The 20,402-nt window shown below is 48.4% G+C and overlaps 1 long non-coding RNA gene across 1 annotated transcript in view; it reads left to right on the top strand.

Moving 5' to 3' along the window:
- Positions 1-2,009: 2,009 nt before the first annotated feature.
- LOC141572269 (uncharacterized) overlaps positions 2,010-20,402 on the top strand; it is a 27,492-nt gene continuing 9,099 nt past the window's right edge. Inside the window, exon 1 of the long non-coding RNA XR_012497593.2 lies at positions 2,010-2,326. This is a non-coding gene — a long non-coding RNA (uncharacterized LOC141572269). The remainder of the gene's footprint in view (positions 2,327-20,402) is intronic.

The following is a 20,402-nucleotide window of genomic DNA, read 5'->3' as shown; positions in this document are numbered from 1 at the left end:
TCCGTGACTTCAAAGAGAAATCACTTAGCCGGGTGTGTGATTTTCCCTGGTAGCGTCTAGCTGCGGCGGTTGTAGGCACAGAGAAGGTGTTCAGCACGTTGGAGTTTGCAAGGTGTTTGTGACAGAGGGGAGAGATGCGAGGTATCGGGATTGTTTGCGAGAGAGTAATTATATAGAAGGACAATGGAATTTAATTTATGTAAGGAAGGAAGCAAAGACAAGAAGTGGCTGCTGGATGGTGGACATGTGATGAGATCAATGGGTTAGTCGTGAGGAAAAGAGACAAGAAATGTGGGAGTGGGGGGTCCCACTACAGCAAGTGAGGTAGAAGGACAGGAAGTGGAAGTCAAAGAATGGGTTTTCACATTAGAGATTTCTGGTAATGACATGGTTTATGGTGTGACTTGAGTGGGCGGGTGCAGTGGAGTGGAGAGAAAGATTGTTGGGGCGAAGGACATCAAAGGGTGGAGAGGCCAAGCTGCTGGGTGAGTGGCATATCTAGATTCGAAGTTCTGAGAATTATTGTAGGAAGAGGGCAGTGAATATGATTGCACCCAGGAGCTAAAGTCTGCAGTGAAGGAAGGATAATGACTAAGAAGAGGGTAGACAGAGCCCAACGAGGAGGAGGGCCTGGGTATGAAGTAACTGAAAGTAGGGCCATGGCTAGCCCAGTGGATGCTTTTGTGCAAATTAGGAAAAAGTGTCCCTCCTCCAGGGGGAAGCAGCTGTGCCTAACGCATAGCTTGGGGAGTGTGGGCTGGATTTTAGTCACCTCTCAGGTGTGTGTCTGAGGCCAGGACACACCCTGTTGCACAACCTGCTTAGCCATGCCTGGCAGCCCTGGTTGAATGGCATAGGTATGAAAGGAGTCAGCTATTTGCAGGAGAAATGTCTTGAAAGAGGCAATGGGGAGCAAAGACCAACTCTCTGATTTTACAGGCAGGGAAACTGAGGCCCAGAGGAGGGAAATAAGCACCCAGGAGGCAGAATTGGAACACAACTATTCTGACACCCCGTCATCGTCGTGGAAGCGACGTTTTAGCAAATGCTCCAGAATTGCAAATTCAGAAAACACGTTGCCCCTCAAAGTCGCTTCTGTGGGAGGTGCCAGACTTCTTTCTAGTAATGCTGCTATTGTTCCAACCATTTCTGGAAACTCCTTCATGGACACGATCTTCAGAGCCAGCTTCTGAGTCACAAAGACAGCCCAGCGCACTGGGGAGCCTTATTTAATGTGTGGGATGGGACCTATCCTTGTTCTTCTCTTGTGTTGGGTCTGAGAGCCCGAGATGCAGCCTGGAAATATGGCCTCTCTACACCTCAACACATATGTGTTTTGCACTCAGCATTTCCAGGCCCATGAGCTCCCCATCAAGGTCAGGGGTCAGTTATTGCTGTGAGGTATGTTCGTTCCGAACTGGTTTTGTTCTGCAAGGCTGGTGTGGGTGAGGTTCACATCCTTCTGGCATCTTACCTGCAAATAGCAGAAGCCCACCCACCTATTTATGCAGAAAATGAGTTGAATAAAGAATACCAGGCAGCTCACAGCATCGCTGGCGAATCAGGCTTCAGGGAGGAGCCATCCTCCAATTATCCGGTTCTGATAGGAACCACGCTGCTTGCACATGAGGTTCTGCTGGGACTGGACACAGCACTTCCGGCCCTGCTGACTCTGAGATCTTGATGACTTTCTGCCACTCCTCCACTTCAGATGGAAAACAGATTTCACAAGCTCCTGGGTCCTCAGGTTGTTCTCTTTCAAAGTGAATTCTCCCACGGGCATGGTTGCGGGAGCCCAGGCCACATACTGAAACTAGCAGCAAAGAGGCCAGGAAAAGTGGATTCCAGCAGTGATCTGATTGTGGGAAGATCCCTAAACATAGGGAGTTTGTGGAAAAAAAAAAAAAAAAAAAAAAAAAAGAGTGCTGCAGACGTGGCAAAGTTTTCCTACGAGACCATAGGCTTCCTTGGGCCCTTATGCCTAGGATTTGGGAAAAGCTGCCCCTTGCTGCACAGTGCTGACTGGGTCATTGTCACCACTTCCTGGTCCAACGGCCCATCTTCACAGAGTGTGATCACCAGCTCAGAGATCACAGCACAGCCAGACTTTTCGTGCTACAAATTTAGACTTCTCTTTAAAATGGGTGTAGTTAAAAGAGAAACAGAAAGTTGTTTGTCCAAGCCTCTGCCAACCGGTGGTTGTCACGCTCAAATCGTCCTGCCAGCAAACCTGTGTCCGTGGAGAATGCTGAGACTTTCTACCTGGAACTGCTATTCCTTGGTGATCCACAATTCACCTGACAAGCATTTATTGCGGGTTTACTAGGTATCAGGTACTGGGGCTTGAGCCTGGCTGAGGGGCCTGGAAGTTTCAGAGATTAGTAAGATGTGGGCTCTGTTTACAGGAATGCAGTCTAGTGTCACAGACAGATGGACCTGTGCTTAACTGGGTGTCAGTGGGGAACAGGGAGCAGGGGAAAAAGAGTTTGGGTGTCTTTCAATCTAGGAATCATGTCCTGCGCCTTGTGACCTAGATTTTCCTGCTGCAAAGTGGGGTAATAAGACTTAGCTTATGTGGTTGCTTGAAGGAGTATGTAGTATAAAGTATACGGAGCAGCCAGTGCCTGGCCCATAGTAGGTACTCAGCAAACGTAGTTCCCCCCCCCCCCCACACCTCTTCTTTTCTTCCTTCAATATAAAGTGTTATGGGACCATAGAGAAGGTGGTGGTTAATTCTGCTTGATGGGTTCTTGCTGGGCTCCCAACGATGACATGCGTCCTTCAGGCAGAGGGCGAGGAAGACTTTCCAGGCAGTGGGAACAGCATGTTGAAAGCCGTGGAATACTGTATGTGGGGGCTGATGGACTGAAGAGCTGGTTGCGTGGGGGAGGGGACTGGCTGGAAATGAGGCTGGAGGGGGAATGAAGGGCTCTGTGAATCACACTGGGGGTCTGAACTTTCTCTTATAAGCCTGGGTGGTCAATGAAGGGATTTAAGGCAGAAGGCTGTTCCCAAAGGACCAGAGCAACTGCTCTTTGGCTGATGAAAATATCTTTTATTTAGAACTGCCCTGGATTTGGAGTTCTCTCCATATCTCTGCTTTGGGCTGGGCTGTTTCTTGCCTCCCCATTCAGCCTGAGGAGATATATGGTTGGATATCTTGGAGAGCATCTTAACACAATTACTAATTCAGATACGAAGCATAATAATACTCTTTGTTGAATATCTGTCACTCTCAATGCAATCTTAGATATTTTACATAAATAATCCCAAATCCTCTTAATAGCTCTGTAAAGGCAGATATTATCATCTACATTTTGCAGAAGAGGAAACCAAAGCTCAGAAATGTTAGTCTATTGTTCAAGGTTATATAGCCAGTATATGGCCATGGCAGGATTCAAAGTGGGGTTTTCGTAATGGCAAAATCTGTGCTGGTTCCACCATGAGCTCCTGAGTCTCGTTGGATTATTTCTAATTGACATTAAAACTTGTGACATGAAAACCCAATATATCTTTATTTCCCTCTCTGTATATTTATATAAATACCCCATCCATCCATCCATCCATCCATCCATCCATCCATCCATCCATCCATCCGTCTATCTATGTAATCTCTCTACCTATCTAATGCAATGGCAGAAATTTACCTACTACCTCAAAATCTCTTGCCTTTCCTTCCTTAAATCTCTGGGAATTCGGGTGCATTCACCTTTCTATGTGGAGAAGCTGAAACGTGGCTAATTGTTGTCATCAGAGGTGTCCTAGAGTGAGGGTGTGCTGCCTGCCCCCTCAGTTATGCACAGGCCCAGTACTGGTCACGTGAGAAGGAAGTTTTGAAAGTGACTTAGAGGGTATGACAGATTCCTTAAATGTTGGCCTCTCCCTGTAGACTTGTCAATCTCCTAGCGATGCTGGAAATCCCTTTGTCTTTCAGTCTATTGTGGTGTGGTCAATGCATCTGACTCTAGAGACCTGAGTTAAAATACCAGCTGTGTCCTCACCTGCCACTGGGGTCTTGGTTGAGTTGTACAATTTATCTGAGCCTCAGTTGTCCAGTTGTCAGTCAAGTGGGGATATTAGTCATACCTACTTACAGGCTGAGTAGAATGAAATGAGATGTCTGTGAACCTCTGGGCGAGCAAATGCTTATCAGGTCTCCTCTTTAAGCTTTTCTTTCCTGGGGTGGAAATGTATTAAGCCATGTTACATGGTCATTTTGAATAATTACCCTTAGTTGCATCTTTGAAAAGACAGATTGGGATTAGATTGTAAACCTACTTGACCGTGGCAGGGAAATCTTGCGTGATGTGTGATGTGGAGGTAGAAGAAAGGGAGAGAGAACAAAGAAAGGGCTTATCACAGCCAAGTTCAGCAACTGTGTAATTTATTCAGGATCCAGGCTGGGTCTGCCCATGAGAGCAGGAGCAGATGGGCCTGGGTGGGCCCCTTTGATGCTGACTGTGTCCGTAAAAGGTTGGATGAACTCTTCATGAAGCCATAAAAATGTTCTGGGCTCCAAACACAACCTCGCCTTAAAGGGCAAAATGCTCTCGGACGGCGAGGTGACTTTATTTGGGTTTCCCTGGGGTGGGCAGCGGCTCACTGAAGGCTCCTGGCAGGAAGCAGTCCTGGTGGCTCCTGGCCAGGCCGGTGGAGACCTCTGACCTCCCTGGCCCTCAGGAACTTCTGCTTCCCCGGGAGGGGAAGGTGACAGGGAGGAGGGGAGGACACAGGGAGGAGCACTTAGGAAAAAAGGAGCTTTCCGGAAAAAATTGACTGAAAGGTGAGTGGGAGGATCCCACTGTATTGTGAGCCTGAAGGGGGCTCTTGGGCGCTTTTTGTTGTCATTATTCGTGACTCTTAGTTTTTGAGAACATCTTGAAGCCACTGAGTGATCAAGGACCATTGGGTCTTATCTCTTTATTTTGCTTTATGTACTAAAGGCCCGGAAACGGCAAGTAAGTTCCCAGGGTCACTCGGGCACTTTGCACCGCACCTCACTGCTCACTGTATTATTCTGTGATCTAATCATTCCAGAATTGGATGGATTGATGATAATAACAACCACCACAGCAGCCACAGTCACGGTAAAAGCTACTGAGTACTTCCTAAGCTAGGCATTTCCTGAGCACGAGGATTTCATGGGCTTTGTCTCCATCAGTCCTGGAGGTGTAGGGGCTAGTGTGATCAACCTCATTTTCCAGATGAGAAAACTGATGATCAGAAGGATGAAATAACTTGCCAAACATCAACCGATAGTCAGCAGGGGAGAGTTGGGATTGAACCCTGGGTGGGTGGGAACCAGGGAGAGGATATCTCCACCCTGAAATGCTACTGCTGGTTGGTGCCTGCTCTGTTTTCCTCATCCCTGTTTTCTGCAGAGGTCAAATTGCTCAGTTAATTATTTTCGTGCATGTGATGATAATTATTTTTTATTTTTATTTGACACTTCTGCTTGGGTCTTGGTGCTGAGACTGCACGTTAGGCCCTCAACATTGATTAGTTCAAAATTAATTTTCATGGGTAAAGAGAGACTGATTTAGAGAGACTAGGCGTTAATGTGCGTATATAAGATCTGTCGCCTCTTTGAGATAAAAAAACATGGCAAGAGAGATCATAGTTGATATTACTTCCTGTTTCTCCAGCGCACTGAAGAGAAGGAACCTGTGTTGAACACAATAGTGCCAGGCATTTGAGCATCTGTTATCTCACAATCGCTGCAAATGTCGTGGGGGAGGGTGCTATGTTATTATGTCCACTTTTTGGGATTAAATTTAGAGTCAAGTTAATACTCCCAGGGCAACACTGTAAATAGAAGAGTTGGGTTGGGAACCTCAAAGCGTCAGAACCAAAAGTCCACTGTGCCAAGTTACCCTCTAGGTGTTGGACAAATAATTTAAATGGAGAGAGGACCAGAGTTACATTCCGCTCCACACGCTGTGGTGAAAACTAGGAAGAGAAAAAGGAGTGCTACCTTATTTCTTTTTCTTCTGAAGAGTAGAGAACTAATGTGAGCTACAGGGAGTGAAGTCAGCCAGGGCTGTGGATGGGCCCAATATAAGGCATGAATCAAGGGGCTTGGACCCATGTGCACGATGCTTATCCACCAATGACCTCCTCATGCTCAGAAATGTTTGAAATCCCAAACAGACTGTGCTGAATGAGAACTCATCCTCAGAGTACCTCGTTGACCAAAAGATTAAGCTGAAGCAAGAGCAGTACCCACCAGAATTCTGGACTGCCTCGTGATGGCTATTGAGAACAATATGGACTCTTGCTACCCATTCCTAAGACAGAGGCTGCGTGCTTTCACTCAACTTGTGTGAAATATTGCTGGTAGTTGGGGACCCCTCTCCAATCTGAGCACACTCCCAGCGATCTGGGTTCTAAACAGGGATCCATCAAGGTGGGAAATGAAGTATTTCTCTCCTGTTGTCATTTGTCACTTGCCCACTGTCCTTTGTCATTTTAAGCAGGATTGATGGCTTCTGCTCGTCCTCATGGGGAAGCCTGCAGAGGTGCAGGGCTTCCAGTCTGCAGCGTCTGTAACTCTCCTGTTACCAGGCCATTAAAGGGGCTGAGAAGCTAGGTCCCATTCACCATATCTTAAGGTCAGAGGGCTTGAGGGATTAGATGCTGGGGGCTCCTGAGGGTGTGGCAGCTCTGGGAGGTCACAAAAAGGTTTCCACCTGCTGGGAATGGACAGTTTTTCTAAGTGCAGGGTCATCTTATGGGAGGTTTGTTTTGTTAGTGGAATTAATCCAGCTGTACTGGAGACGGTGGGACTCGTGTGTGTGTGTGTGTGTGTGTGTGTGTGTGTGTGTGTGTGTGTGTGTGTGTATGTGTGTGTGTTCCTTTTGGGCTGTAGGCCAGGGTTGGACTTAACCCAGCAAAGCTCCTTTGAAGTGGAAATCAGAAAGCTCAGTCCCTCTGTCCTGAAATCAGAGCAAATGCATGGCTGCCTGGCAAGGAAGGCATTTATAAACTATTTTCTCGCTTTCACACTGTCTCCTCCTCCGTCCCAAATGGTGTCACAAACATTGTATTTGTGAGAGACCCCTGGCTGCTAGGTCTCTCTGGTTTCCATGGAAACCATAAAGCCCACTTGAAGGGGGGCTAGAGGGAGGAGGGGTGGAGAAGGAGGAGAGCCTGGGGTGGGAGCCTTCCTCTCCAGACAAAAGGGAGGGACAAAGGCTGGGGGAGAGGGAGCAGGGACGTCACTAAGGACGATTTATTGTCCTTAGTCTTATGGCTTTCCAAATTGATTATAGGATAATGGAGCCTCAGGACCCAGAGGAGAAAGCTGAAAGGCACTGGGAGCTGTGTCCTGGGACCTGAGCTTGATTCAAAGGCTGGGATAAAAGGGCTGGAGGGATAACCCTCTCCCTGAACGATTGTCTGTGAGATAAACCCTAAATTCCCTGGACCACCACACAAGGTTTTCAGTATCCAACTCCGCCAGAGCTGTCTGCTTTCCTCCATTTCCTCATCGATAGTCCCATGGCACAAGTGTTGGCCTTGCTACTATAAATCCCTCCAGGGGCCTTGTCTTAGTTATTTATTTCTGCATCTCTAGAGCTTGGTGCTGTATTTGAGCTGTATTTGTGCTGGTGAAACGTCATGCTCTCACTCCAGAACCCAGAGCCTTTGCTCCAACGGAGCTCCCTGCCTGGAAAGTTCTGATTTTTTTTCCTCCCCCCATGCAAGGTCTATTCCTTCTTCCATGTTCAACTCAAGTCCCACCTTCTAGTCAAAGATTCCCCAGCCCACATTCATTACCAGGGTCTTCAAAACATGCATATAGCTCATTGGCTTGCAAACCCATTTCTCGTTTCTCTGAACACCTATGTCCGTGCTTAATCACAGGCTATTTGTTTTTAAAATACAGGCTCTTTCCCTCCTGTTGGAAAGAGCATGGAATTTGGATCACATGATTCTAATCAATAATTCAGTTCCTATCAAGAGTGCTTTGCATGCAAAGTATCATTTGAAGTGAAAACCAATGTGAGTGTGAGGCTTGGCTCTGCGTCTATTGTGAACTTGAGCAAGACATTTCAACTCTGACCTTCAGTTTCCTCATCTGGAAAACAGGAATCATGATAACAATTTCCATATTCTCCTCAGAGGGTTGTTTTGAAGATCGCAAGAGCTATTAGTAAGGACGGTGCTCTGAACCCTGGAAGATATTCTGCCCTGGAGATGTGTGTTATTGTCACTTTTGGAGTTCTCTGAGTGCAGGAGCATGTCTTACTGGTTTTGTGCCTGTCCCCTTTGCCCCAATCTGTGCACAAGTGCTCAGCCACCATACTGGGGAAACACAGTAAATGTTTATTGAGGGTCACTGAGTCCAGATGGGAAACTCCGTAGCGTGTGGCCCACGGGGGCTTGCGTATTGTTGGGATATGTAGGGGATATTTTAGGGGATGTTCTTAGGGTAACAAATCTGCAAGGGTCAGAGATCACAGCCAAGGGTGCTGCAATTATTAAGAGGAAATTTAGAGAAAGGGCAAAGTGAAGATTAAGAAATCCTAAGGATCGGGGGTTAGGGAAGCTTAGACTTTAAAAATACTTGGGTACCTGCTGCCTGCCAGCCACTTGCATTTACAAATCATCATCTGGCTTTGCTTTTCCAACCACTGTGTGAAGTGGATGTTACTGTCCCCATTTTAATGGTGAAGAGTCTTGCGGACACAGCACTTCCTCCTCCATACCACATTCCCTCCCTGACCCTGGCCTGAGGTCTTGAGGTCCCATCCCTAATGGAACTAGAGTAATATGACCCCTTGAAAGACCCACTAAGTGTTCCACAGGGAGAGAAAACCAATAGGTGTGGTGACTGTAAGAAAACATTTGGTTGGAAATCACAGCTTGTCATCTAGGAGTGAGCTCACACCAGGGAGAAGAAATGCAATAGAGCTTCCTGTGTTCCCCGGGTGGTCTGGTCCCCGCACCCCCTGCCTATCTGTATGTCCACTTAACTCACAAACATCCATCACCACAGGGTACAGGGTGGGGTGACACAGAGGGGCAGGGAGTATGGAGGGGGATGGGAAAGTCAACTGTTGATCACCAACAGCTGGCCTCCCTCACCTCCCTCCCCCCAGGCCTCAAGGTTCCCAGGGGCAGGGGTGAGTCTGATTAAGAACCGTCTGTCAGGACGTGCCCACCAGCTGCCAGGTGACCTCAGAGGCTGTTTAATGTCCAGCAACACAATGTCAGTCACAACCTTTGCCCTGTCTGCACCACTGGAGGATGGAGCTTATTCCAAAGAGGAAAACATCTTTAAAATAGAAGCTGACCTCCTCGGCCCACCCCCTGGCTTTTCCTGCAACTTCAAGGCTCTGGTTGGAAGCCTGGAGATGGCTATTTTCTTTCTCCAGTCGAGCCAAGAAAGGGGCCAGGTGGGAAATTTACCAAATGGAACAGACCACTGGGATCAGTTATTGTCTTAGATCCCACACAAACGTTTTGATTTCTAAGGAAAAGTTTCAGAGAGGCCCCACTCCCACTTTTGTGAAATTTGGAGGACGTTTCTTACTTTCATCCCTCAGCCCCTGCCTGTCACCCAGAGGGGCTGTGTGCACTCCCAGGTCTATGGCTGTAGGGTGCAATGGGGTAGCCACTAGCCCCATGTCGCTGTTCAAATTTAAATTTGTATTATTTAAAATTAAATAAAATGAATATTTCAGTTTTTCAGTTGCACCAGCCATTGTTCAAGTTCTTAGTAGCCACGTGTGTGACTCTTCCCTGTCAGATCGGAGCATGCAGGTGTAGGACGTCTGCATCACTGCAGGAAGTGCCTTAGGACAGCGGGAGCCTCAGCGGCAATACCTCCCTGGCTGCCTTTTGGAGTCACCCAGGAGCTTCTGAACAGTCCTGATACTGGGCTGGGGCTCACCCCCAAGACTCTGAAGTCAACAGATCTGGGATGGGGTCTGGCACTGGGACTTTTCAAAAGTTCCCCAAGTGATTCTAATGTGCAGCCATCACTGGTCCACTGAGTCCCAAACCGCCTTGTTATAAGGATTGTGGGAGGGTTTTTTTTTTTTTTTAATATAGATTCCTGGGAAACTTCCCTCAGGATTCTGAGTCAGTGGGTCTGGAGCAGGTCTCAAGAATCTATGTTTTTATTAAGTATGTCAAGTAATTCTTATGGTCAAGCAGGTTTGGGAAAAATGGATGTAGACTAGAGACAGGAAGAATGTCATTCATCAGGTACCTCTTAGGCCAGGTGCTGTGCCGGGCTGTGGCCATCAGGCCCCAGGCCACAACAGGCCAGTGATGTCGGCTTTATCTGTACCTACCTCACAGGTAAGGAAGATGGAAAGTCATGAAAGGCGAAGTCCTTTCCCAAAGTCTCTCAGCCAGTAAGTGGTGGCAGTGGGGCTTTAGACCTGGTCTGTGTTCAAGAGAGTGGGCTCTGGAATCATTTTGGGGTTTAAGTTATACCACTAAGTGTGTGACTCTGGATGACTCAATTTCCTTCCTGGTGAACTGGGAATCATACCAGTGCCTGTCTACGTCCTCAGGCTGTGGGAGTGACATATGACATAATGTCATAATGTATGGTACCGTAGGCCTCTCATTCACCTCCAATAGATAAAGAGCGTGCAACTCCAGGCAGGGCTGTTCTTTGCACTATGTCTCTAGGCCAAGAGAATCTTTTATGCTTCCCTCATTATCCTCGTTTTTCTGTGTGTCTCCCTCTCTGTTTTGTTTTATGGAAGGGAGGTGTTGGTTCTGTCCCTTCATGCTGTGGGGCTCCAGTGGCTGGGTGTGGGGGTCAGGAAGCCTGCTTGCCGTTGACCAGGTGGGTCCAGCCTGCCCTCTTATCCCAAGTCCCTGTGCTACAGGATTGCAAATACAATTTCAGCAGAATAATAAAAACAGTAATAGAAACCATAACAATAATTTGTACCAAAATAGCAGCTGTCATTTACTGGGCGCTTGGACACCAGGCTTGGGCTAAGTGCTTTCTATGTTAAAGTGTTTCATCCTTTTAGCAAACCCATGAGGCAGGTGTGATTGCTCTCCTTTGTTCATACCAAGAAACAGAAATTAGAGTCTGTAAAACACTCATCTGCCGTCACATAACTAACAGAACTGAGATTTGAATCCAGGATCAGGGCCCAAACCTGTTACTCTAGGTTGTTATCCAAGCAGAAAAAAGAAAGAAAAAAACATCCACATAATGAAAGTAGAGTTTTGTGTTTCACTTTATAAGGTACTTTGATGCCCACGGAATCACTGGACGCTTATGACATACCCAGTGTGGTGGGGTCGTTACACCAATTCCTGGATCAGGAAAAGGAGGCCCCTGGAAGGTGTGATATACCAGGATTGCCAACCTAGCAGAGCTAAGACGTAGAAGAAGCCGTGTCTGCTGGCTGCCACGTTCCTGCTCTTCCCAACACAGCATCTCTCAAGAGAAATTACACTTGCCATTGTGACCAGGTTTTGGTCTCCCTCACCTCCCTTCTGCCTAGTCCACGAATGATGAGGAACCTTTCTCTTCCAACGGGGGAGGTGCTTGGTAAAGGCCTGAGCAAACAGAGGATGGCAGTTATCTCATTATTCCATCTTAGTTCTAGTTCTTTTCCAGGGATGAGGGAAGAGCCCTTGACCTCTAGGTTCCCTGCAGGGAAATGCTGGCTCCTGGCAAGGCCTTTTCCCCTTCGTGCACTGCAGTTCTCCACTTACAGAGACTGACAGCTTGCTCATGGGCTAAATAGGCAGCAAAGGGGTCATGCAAGGGAGTGGGTGGGTGTTGGGGCCGGCAGATCTGGATTTGAATCCCTGTTCTGTTTCCTTCTTGCTGTGTGACCTTGGGCACATCATTTAACCTCTCTGAGCCTTACACAATGGCCTAATGCCTAGCACTGCCTGACACACAAAGGCGTCCCTGAGGGGACTATTGCCATCTAGGCTCATAATTATCAGCCAGCAAAGTAGAGAAACAGAGAAAGGGAGGGGGAGCTGTCACGCTCCACCTGGAGTTGTCCCTTTCTCTCAGTGTTGACTGGGGATAGAGGAAAAGGGGGGCTGGTCTTGGAGAAAGGATAGAGGCCCTTTAATGAGTTCAGGAAAGCCCATCTCCTGACAATGACAGCCCGGGACTGTGCAATAACATCCTGCCAGGAGACATAGTGACAGGATATGTGCTGGGATGGGAGCGTGTGGCAGCCCCACTGCGCGCCCGCCTGCCCTCCGGTTCCTTAGCCCTAAGGAGGCTCAGGAAGTACCAGCTGGGGATCAGAGGGAGATGAAGACTTCCCTCTCCACATGCATCCTGGACTGATATGGAGACGGGAACATCGCCTGGACGGACACCCTGTCGGGCAGATTATTAGCGATTCCTCTGTGAGCTGCTCCCGCCCTACGGCTGTGCCGCCTCAGCTGGAGCTGCCCTCTGGGTGCTTGCTCAGTGGCCTCCCACGGTTCCACTGAGTCAAAGGGCAGGACCGGTGAAGGAGAGTGGCTCTTACCTGCCAATCAAAGCACCAATACTTTTTTTTTCATGGTATCATTTATAGTTTTTTGTATATAACGTTCCAAGTTACTGTAGAGAAGCGTGCACACAGCTCTCATTCCAGAGTGAAAGCACCAATACTAGTTGAAGTCCTTCTGTGTGGTGAGGACAGAGCTTGTCTGTGGAAATACAGTGATTGATGATGGCGAGAGATACCATCTCAGCCCCTGGGAAGTTTCCAGTTGGGTGGGGTAGAGAGATGACATGCACATACAGTGAGCTGAATGGAAGTCCCAAAGTCCAGGGTGTTGGCGGTTGGCAGAGGGGTGAGAGAGAACCAGGGAAGGCTCCGCGGTGGGGGAAGATGAGCATCCAGCTGAGGATGAGCAGGAGACGGCCCAGTGAAGAGGTGAGGACGGGCCTGAGGGAGAGCTGTCGAGGGGTGTGAGAGTTCCTGATGGGGGCTGAGTTGGAACCGTGGCTGAAGAGAGCGTCAGGGCCAGGGGCTTTGAGGGGGGTCACGTCAAGGAGGATGAACTTCATCTGCAGGGTAGTGGGAAACCACAGAAAACTTTTTTTTTTTTAGGAGCATGCAGCTCACAGTGGCCCATGCGGGGATCAAACCGGCAACCTTGGTGTTAGCACCACACTCTAACCAACTGAGCTAACTGGTCCCCCACCCAACCCCCCACGCAGAAACCTTTTAAGCAGGGAAGTGATTCCATTAGATTTGCAGTTTGAATCTTGACATGTCTCCTCCCACCAGTGAACAATCCTTCCCAGAGACCCACTCTGCTGTCAAGCCTGGAGGGGCCCAAGGAAGCTGCTGGTCAGAGCCAGAGTCCAGCGAAGTGGAGGGGCGAGATTTGTGTGGGGCACGGGGCTCAGAGCTGTACTCCGGCTCTGTCAGCCGTTCACAGTGACCTGGGCAAGTCATTTGCCCTCTGGACCTCATTTCCCAGGTATTAAAAAAAAAGGATGGAACTAGGTGAATCCACAAGGCCCTTTTAGATAATATGTTCTACTATCCAAACCTAAGATAAGTTTCCCTGCCCTCAAGAAGTTTATAGTCTGGGGTGCATGTCCGAACGAGACAGCACGCTTGGTAGACGCCTGCTGATTCTTAGAAGGCGTGTAATCAGTAATAGGGGGTGGAGAGAAGACCGTAAGTCTCCGTGGAGAATGGATTTATGTATGCAGAGAGGGGAGGGGTTGCCACAATGTGCTCACCGCCTGCAGGGAAAGGTTGGAGTCTCCACTAATCTCGGTCCTCAGTGGGGGTCCGCCTCTCCCGCTGGCAGGCAGGGGACACAGCAGGCCACAGCTGCTCTCCCCGTGGAATAGTCCAGGGATCCTGGAAACTCTGGCCCCCCGAGTCATAAATGGGGTCCATCCCTAAGAAGACAGGGCAGCAATGAGGAAAATATTCAAGTAGGAGACCTGGGTTACATGCCTGATTCTGCCAGTGAGTGACATGTTGTGCAACCTGGGGGACATGTTACTCCTCCTGTCAGGGATTTATTTGTTTCCTCTATGCAATGACATTGTTTTCCGAAGTGATAGCTGTGTTCTGGACATTGGGTGCTGGTGATAAAAGATGAAAAAGACTAGGTTTCTTCCCTCAGGCAGCCTTCAGTCTGATGGGGAGACATACGTGGAAACACATGCTTTCTGTGTAGTGTACTGAGTACAATGCTAAAGGGATGCCTGGGGGTGTAGAGGCACAAGCATGGGCCCTCAGTCCAGCCAGGGAGGGGCAGAAAGGCTTCCTGGAGAAGGAGGCTACACGCACACTTGAATGACCAGTGCAAGTCAGTTGGTAGAAGTAGGTGTGGGGGAAAGATACTTCAGACACTTCTAAAGAAGGAATCTATCTAGTCACCTTGCTTTTGCAGCATAAACTCTGGCTCCCCACACCTTCCTCCCCCCAGTCTGACTGTGGTACTCTGGAGCCGTTCCTCTGTCTGCCCAGCTGGGAGGGCAGCCAGTGCCAGAGGTCTCTGCGGTGGGATGGACTTCTAAGCACCTTCTGCTGGAATGAACGCTGAGCACAGCCCACAGTTGACTTTGTCCCAAGCTTGTTTTGGGCAGAGTTTTCCAGCAGTCAGCAGGATGCCTCCTGACGAGCCTCTAAGTCTTAGATTAGAGCAGACACAGACTTGCTGTCTGCCAAAGTTTACTGGAAGACATGTCATCCACCCCTCAGGGTCTTCCTAAGGGCGGGACACCCAGCTCCATCTGCCCATCTTGCGAATATTCATTGAGTGTAGACTAGGGGTGAGCAGGAGTGAGAGAAAACAATCTCATCAGTAGACACACACACATACACACATACACACACACACACACACACACACACACACACACACACACAAACAAATGTTGTGCGGGAAAGGGTACGGTCCCATAGGAAAGTCTAAGCAGAGCATCTGAGCTGGCCTGGCAAGTTTCTGGAAGGATGCCTTGAGGTGAGATATAAAGGAAGGGATGAACCTTGCTAGTTGAAGAAATGGGCGAACTAGACAGGACAAAGGAATAGCATGATCAAAGGCCCTGGGGTTAGGGCTTTGCTCATTAAGGCAGTAAGAGGCCAGGTGGCTGGTGTGCCCAGGGAAGGGAGGGGATGTGACAGGATGCTGAAGGGTTGGCCAGAGTTAGCCCTGCGGGTCTTCTGGATGACATGGAAGCTTTTGTTCTTTACTGTAAAAGCAATGGAAGTCCACCTCAGCAGGGGCCTAATACATCAGATTTGTGTTTTGAAAGGAAACATCACCATGGACGCCTGGAGGAGAATAGATGGGGGAGGAGGTGGTGGGTGTTGCGGGACAATTAGGAGGCGACTGCTGTGGCCTGCGTGGGAGAGGGGGTGGCCTGAACTGGTGGGTGATGATGGAGGTGCTGAGGTGGTGTCAGAGAGTGCCCGCAGGTGGCAGGTGAGTGGACATGTGAAACATGTCTTCTGGTTTCTGCAGTGACAGGACTGTGAGGCCATCTAGTCGACCCCTCATGTGACTGCATAAGGACACTGAGCTCAGAGATGGAGAGGGACTTGGCCAGGCCAGCAGAGCACAGCCAGCACTGGAACAAGAGCCTGTGCTTATCCTGTCTTGTTACAGTAGAATCTCAGAGTCAGAAAAGGTCAGAACAGAAAGGAGCCTTGGAAATCAACCAGTTTCATTCCTGCATTTTATAGAGAAGGACACTGAGACCCCAAGAGGTGAAGGCTTTAGGGGCCAAAGGCCACCTATGGAGTTAATTAATTAATCAACTGACTGGTCTGGGCATATATAAACACGGCTCGGGTGACCCCTAGGTTCTGGGACATGTGTTTGTTCAGGAGGGAAATAACTTGGCAGAAGTACCTCCAAATGCTTTCCCAAGGCTCCTTGGCCGCTGGCTCCTTGTTCAGCTGGCTGCCCGGGGTTAGGGAATCCAGATGTCTGGGGTCAATGAAGCCAGCAGGATTTTCCCACGTCGCCGGTTCCCAGTGTTTGGACTCAGCAGCTCCGCAGCCATGCTGGAGAGGAGTGGGTGACAGGCAAGGAAAGCCAAGCTGTTCTCCAGTGCGTTTCCCAGCATTGAGTTGAGGGAGAGGGCTGATTTCTTTGGGTGCCTTGGACGTGCCCCCTTCCGTCGGCTAAAGCCAGACTGCCAGTTGCCACCTTGCACCTAAATATGGGACCGTGGTCTTCAGAATTGAATGTTGTGACACGGTCTGACAGATGTGACCAAATATTGTGCTGCTTCCAGATGGAAGAGATCACTGGGAGATATGTTAGTGTGGACGCCAGTTTTCACTTTTTTTTGGAGAAAAGCAAACTGAATAGATGAGATTGGGACTGCATTAGGAAATTCGAGAACATATTTTTTGACAGCTGTCTGAGTAGTTCATTGTCAGTGTGACCTGGCTTTGTCCCTGAGGAATCCTCGAGGTCCTAGAGGAACTCAGAGTATCAGTTCTCTGCACCTGCCCCCTTGAGTCCCCAGGAATGTTCAGGCACAGGGGACAATAGCACCAGTTTTTGTGGAGGCTCAGATGGCTGGGAAAACTGTGGCATGTGGAAAAGCCCAGAGCCTTTGGAATCAGATGACCCTAAGGGTAGAGTGTGTGTGTGTGTGTGTGTGTGTGTGTGTGTGTGGTGTTCAGTTGTGTCCTGACTTTATTAACTACCTGTGTGACACTGGTGCTCACCTCTCTGAACCTCAGTTGCCACTTTGCACCTAAATACAGGGACTTTGATCGTTAGAATCGAGGGTTGTGACAGGGTCTGACAGGTGTTATCAAATATTCTGCTGCTTCCAGATGTAAGAGATCACTGGGAAATGTGTTAGTGTAGGTGCCAAGTGGGGATTAGAACACCTATTTCACAGTGTCGTGAGTATGAAATGAGATAACTGATGAAAAGCACTGAACATGTTGTCTGGCATTGAAAAAGCGCTTAGTAAATTTCAATTGTTACTTCTCACTCCAGGACCCTGAAACCCACCAAGACTGAGTCAGATTGATTCAGAACAGAACCTCGCTCTTGGCGCTGGCCACTCCTAACTCTCTCTTGGGGGTTCACTGCCATGGCAACGGGTTGGTGGAGTAGTGAGAAAGCAGATTGGGGCAGCGAAGCAGCCAGAACACTGCCTGGCCTGCCGGCGCCATGGCCAGCGAGGGCGGCAGACTGATTAATGTCTGCCTGAGCCACTGGCCTCTCTCCGGCCACCCTGGGGGTCACTTCTCGCCCAGGGAGGGGTAGAGGCTCCATCACTGGGATGTGCCAGAGCCCTGGCCAGTGGGCATAGTTACAGGTGCCACACAGTCTTAGAAGGGCCAAAGTGGAATATTAGAGCTGAAAGGGATGCTGGAGAATATTCCAGTCTCCTTTCCTAATGGCTGAATACAGAACAGACGGGCATTGAGTGTGTGTCTGGCAGTCTGAGGTTCTTTCCTCGTTGGTGAATTTCTACAATAACCCTGTGCGATAGGTATAGTTACCCCCATCAGGGAGGCAGAGACCGGGGCCCAGAGACACGAATTCTTTCATTCACAGCACACAGCTGGGATTCCTACCCCCAAGTCTCCTCTGACTTCACCTCCTATGTCCTTCCTGCTCTCTCATGTCACTGACTGTCTGGCTCTTGGGAACATGTCTGGTCTCCACTGTGTTTCCAATGCCTCGAACATATCAGGGGTTCAATAAAACATTGTGGAGCAAGTGGATTGCCATGGGTACCATTTTTACTGGTTCGATCCTAAAAATGGGCCAGGTAAGTGTGTGTGTATGTGGGGCATCTATCAGACTCTATGATAGGAAAGAGACACGCAAGTCTGTAAACATGCCTCCTCGGCGTCCCAGCCCCTCCACAGGAAGCTTCCTTTCTGCAAGGGCCCTTGTTCCAGTCACACTGGACTCCATGCCGAACACACACCTTCCTTTCTTTGTGCCTTCCCTCCTACTTTTCCCCACCCGGAGCACACTCGTTTCCATCTCCACTTGAGGATCCCATTCCGATCTTCAAATCTGAAGATCCTTCTCCATGTAGTTTTCCTTGATCCCTTTAGGGGAATTTGACCTCTTGCGCCTGTAAACTTCTGTACTACTTGCGGGTCCCTCTTGTGTGTCCTTAATTGCCTTCTGCCTTGTGATCTGTCTTCTTGGGATGGCACCATTCCTCTTGTTAGACTCCGAGCTCCTGGTGGGTCCTGACTCTGTTTTATCCTGGCATCGTCTGGGGGCATCTAGCACACTGGCACACACAGTGGTTATAATGAATGTGGAATTGAATGGCCTTGACTTGGGGCAGAGCTCCCCATCTTGGGTCCCCTGCCACCCCAATACTCTGGTATTGGTCTGCATGAGTCAAGGAATAGGGCTAGAACTAGGCAGGCCTGGGGGTGGAGGGGGGCCTCTGTCTGCCTCCTCCCTGCCAAGTGTGGCTGAAAGCAGCCGTCTCCAGGGACCTCTCTGACCTCAGCTGACCTTCACCAGGGCTGTTTTCTCATTCTCTTGGGTCAGGCTGAGAAAAACAGGAAGAATCATTAAGAGTGAGAGCCTTCCGAGCCAGCAAAATGATCCCTGATACTTTTAACAGACACCAAAGGCTTTTTTTGTGTGCATTGTGACTAAAGAGTGGGCTTTTCCTGCTGGCCCCAAGAAGCCTCTACTTATCTCCTAGATCCATCCCAGGCACCATGCCCAGCCTCCAACTTCTCTTTCTTTTTTCTTTTTTTTTCCACAGTTAGAATCGCTAGTGTTTTCCACAATGAAAAAAAATGTAGAGTTGGAGGAACCCACCATTGTATCCAGAATCTCTAAGAGATGATCTGACTCCTTGCTACTCAAAGTGTGGTTCATGGACCAGCGATGCTGGAGCCTTCTTAGAAATGCAATTCCTAGGTCCTGCTGAGCTTACTGATGACATAGCATCGGCACTTCCGCAAAACTCCAGGGAACTATTATGTGCATTAAAGTTTGGGAAGTGTTGCTCTAACCTACTTTTTTTTCTTTTTTTGAATAAGAGGTGGCATATGAACCCTGAGGAGGGAAACTGACTTGTGAGTTCATGGCAAGATTAATTTGGTTTTACAAGTATTTGCTGAAAAGCTGCTACATACCCCATCCTGTGCGAGGCACTGTGGATAAAATTTGAAGTGGGGATTCCGGTCTCTTTGGTCTTCAGTAATTCTTTCGTGCCCCTAACATCGCCTTGCCCACACCGGGGCTCTAGCAAGTGTTTGTTGAGTGCATACGTCTCTTGAATTCCAGCCCAGGGTTTCTTCCCCTTCACTACAGCTGCCTTCTATCATTTCCAGCCTCCTTGAGTAACTTGTAGTAATTTTAGACAGAAGTAAATAAGGGATTTAAAGGAGGAATTCAGAGAGTGGGTTGTATCCGTGGTTTTGCCAACTCTGGGAAGCAGAATCCCAAGACGCTACTAATGAGAAAAGATTCATTCAATCCAGAAATCCATATATCACAAATAACAGAAGGGGAGGGTCTCTATCCAAACAAGAAGCAATTTCCAACTGATGGAACATCTTCAACGGAGCAATACAGGATGTGTAACAGGCTCAAATGTCAGTGACCGACGCCACGTCACCAAAGGTCTGGTGATACTAGTTCTCATCTCTGAGGCTGATGATTCTGTTCTGTGCAGCCTGGCTATCTTCTGGGTATCCCAGCTTTTTCTTGTCCCCTGAGAGCTGATCTCTTTTGGAACACCTAGTTCCTTCTTTAGAGGCTTTATTATTGATTTACCGTTTGCTTAAAGTAATATTTAGAAGCTATCTTTATTCCCAAGGAAGGCTTTGCTTCTCCCTTATCTACTCATCAAAGAGTAACTGTGCAGGGCAGCTGTTCTCCTCTCTGTAAATCACAGGCTCGGTGTCTGCATCTGTGCTTCTTTTGGCTGCTGTATTATTTCTGGGACTTCAATATTCTTTCACGATCGTGGAGTAGGATGGGATTTTAAACTATTTGCCTGCAAGAAGTCACATACTACTTTGCATCTGTGCTGTAAATGACTTTCCCATTGGGGAAAAACGTGCCACCATGATATGTTTCTCTGTAACAATGATATTTTTCAGTAGTAGCTTGGGATAGCAGTACTCTTCAAGACCAGTATGAGACGGGTTGTAATCGTCTCCTCTTGATTAATTTTTGTTGTCTATGTTATGCTCTTTTACTAGTCACAGCTTTACAATATCGTCCAATGGCATTTCCTAAAGCAAAGGAAAGTGATGCAAATTTCCAGTGGTGTTATTTTTGGAAACACTAGAAACTAGAACTGGGAATTTCACCTGTTTCTTGCATTGGCCTATTTAATCACTCTAGAATAATTACATTATTTTTAATAATAAAAGATAGCACTAGCTAATTTTTTGTTGACTTCTTACTATGTGCCAGGCACTATTCTAAGCTCACTAATAGGCATTGTATTTTTG

The sequence above is a fragment of the Rhinolophus sinicus genome, chromosome 14 (genome assembly GCF_057876585.1).
Source record: "Rhinolophus sinicus isolate RSI-liver-muscle chromosome 14, RSI-T2T, whole genome shotgun sequence".
NCBI lineage: Eukaryota > Metazoa > Chordata > Mammalia > Chiroptera > Rhinolophidae > Rhinolophus > Rhinolophus sinicus.
Note: the sequence above shows the minus strand (reverse complement) of the source record. Positions and strands in the feature narration are given on the sequence as shown.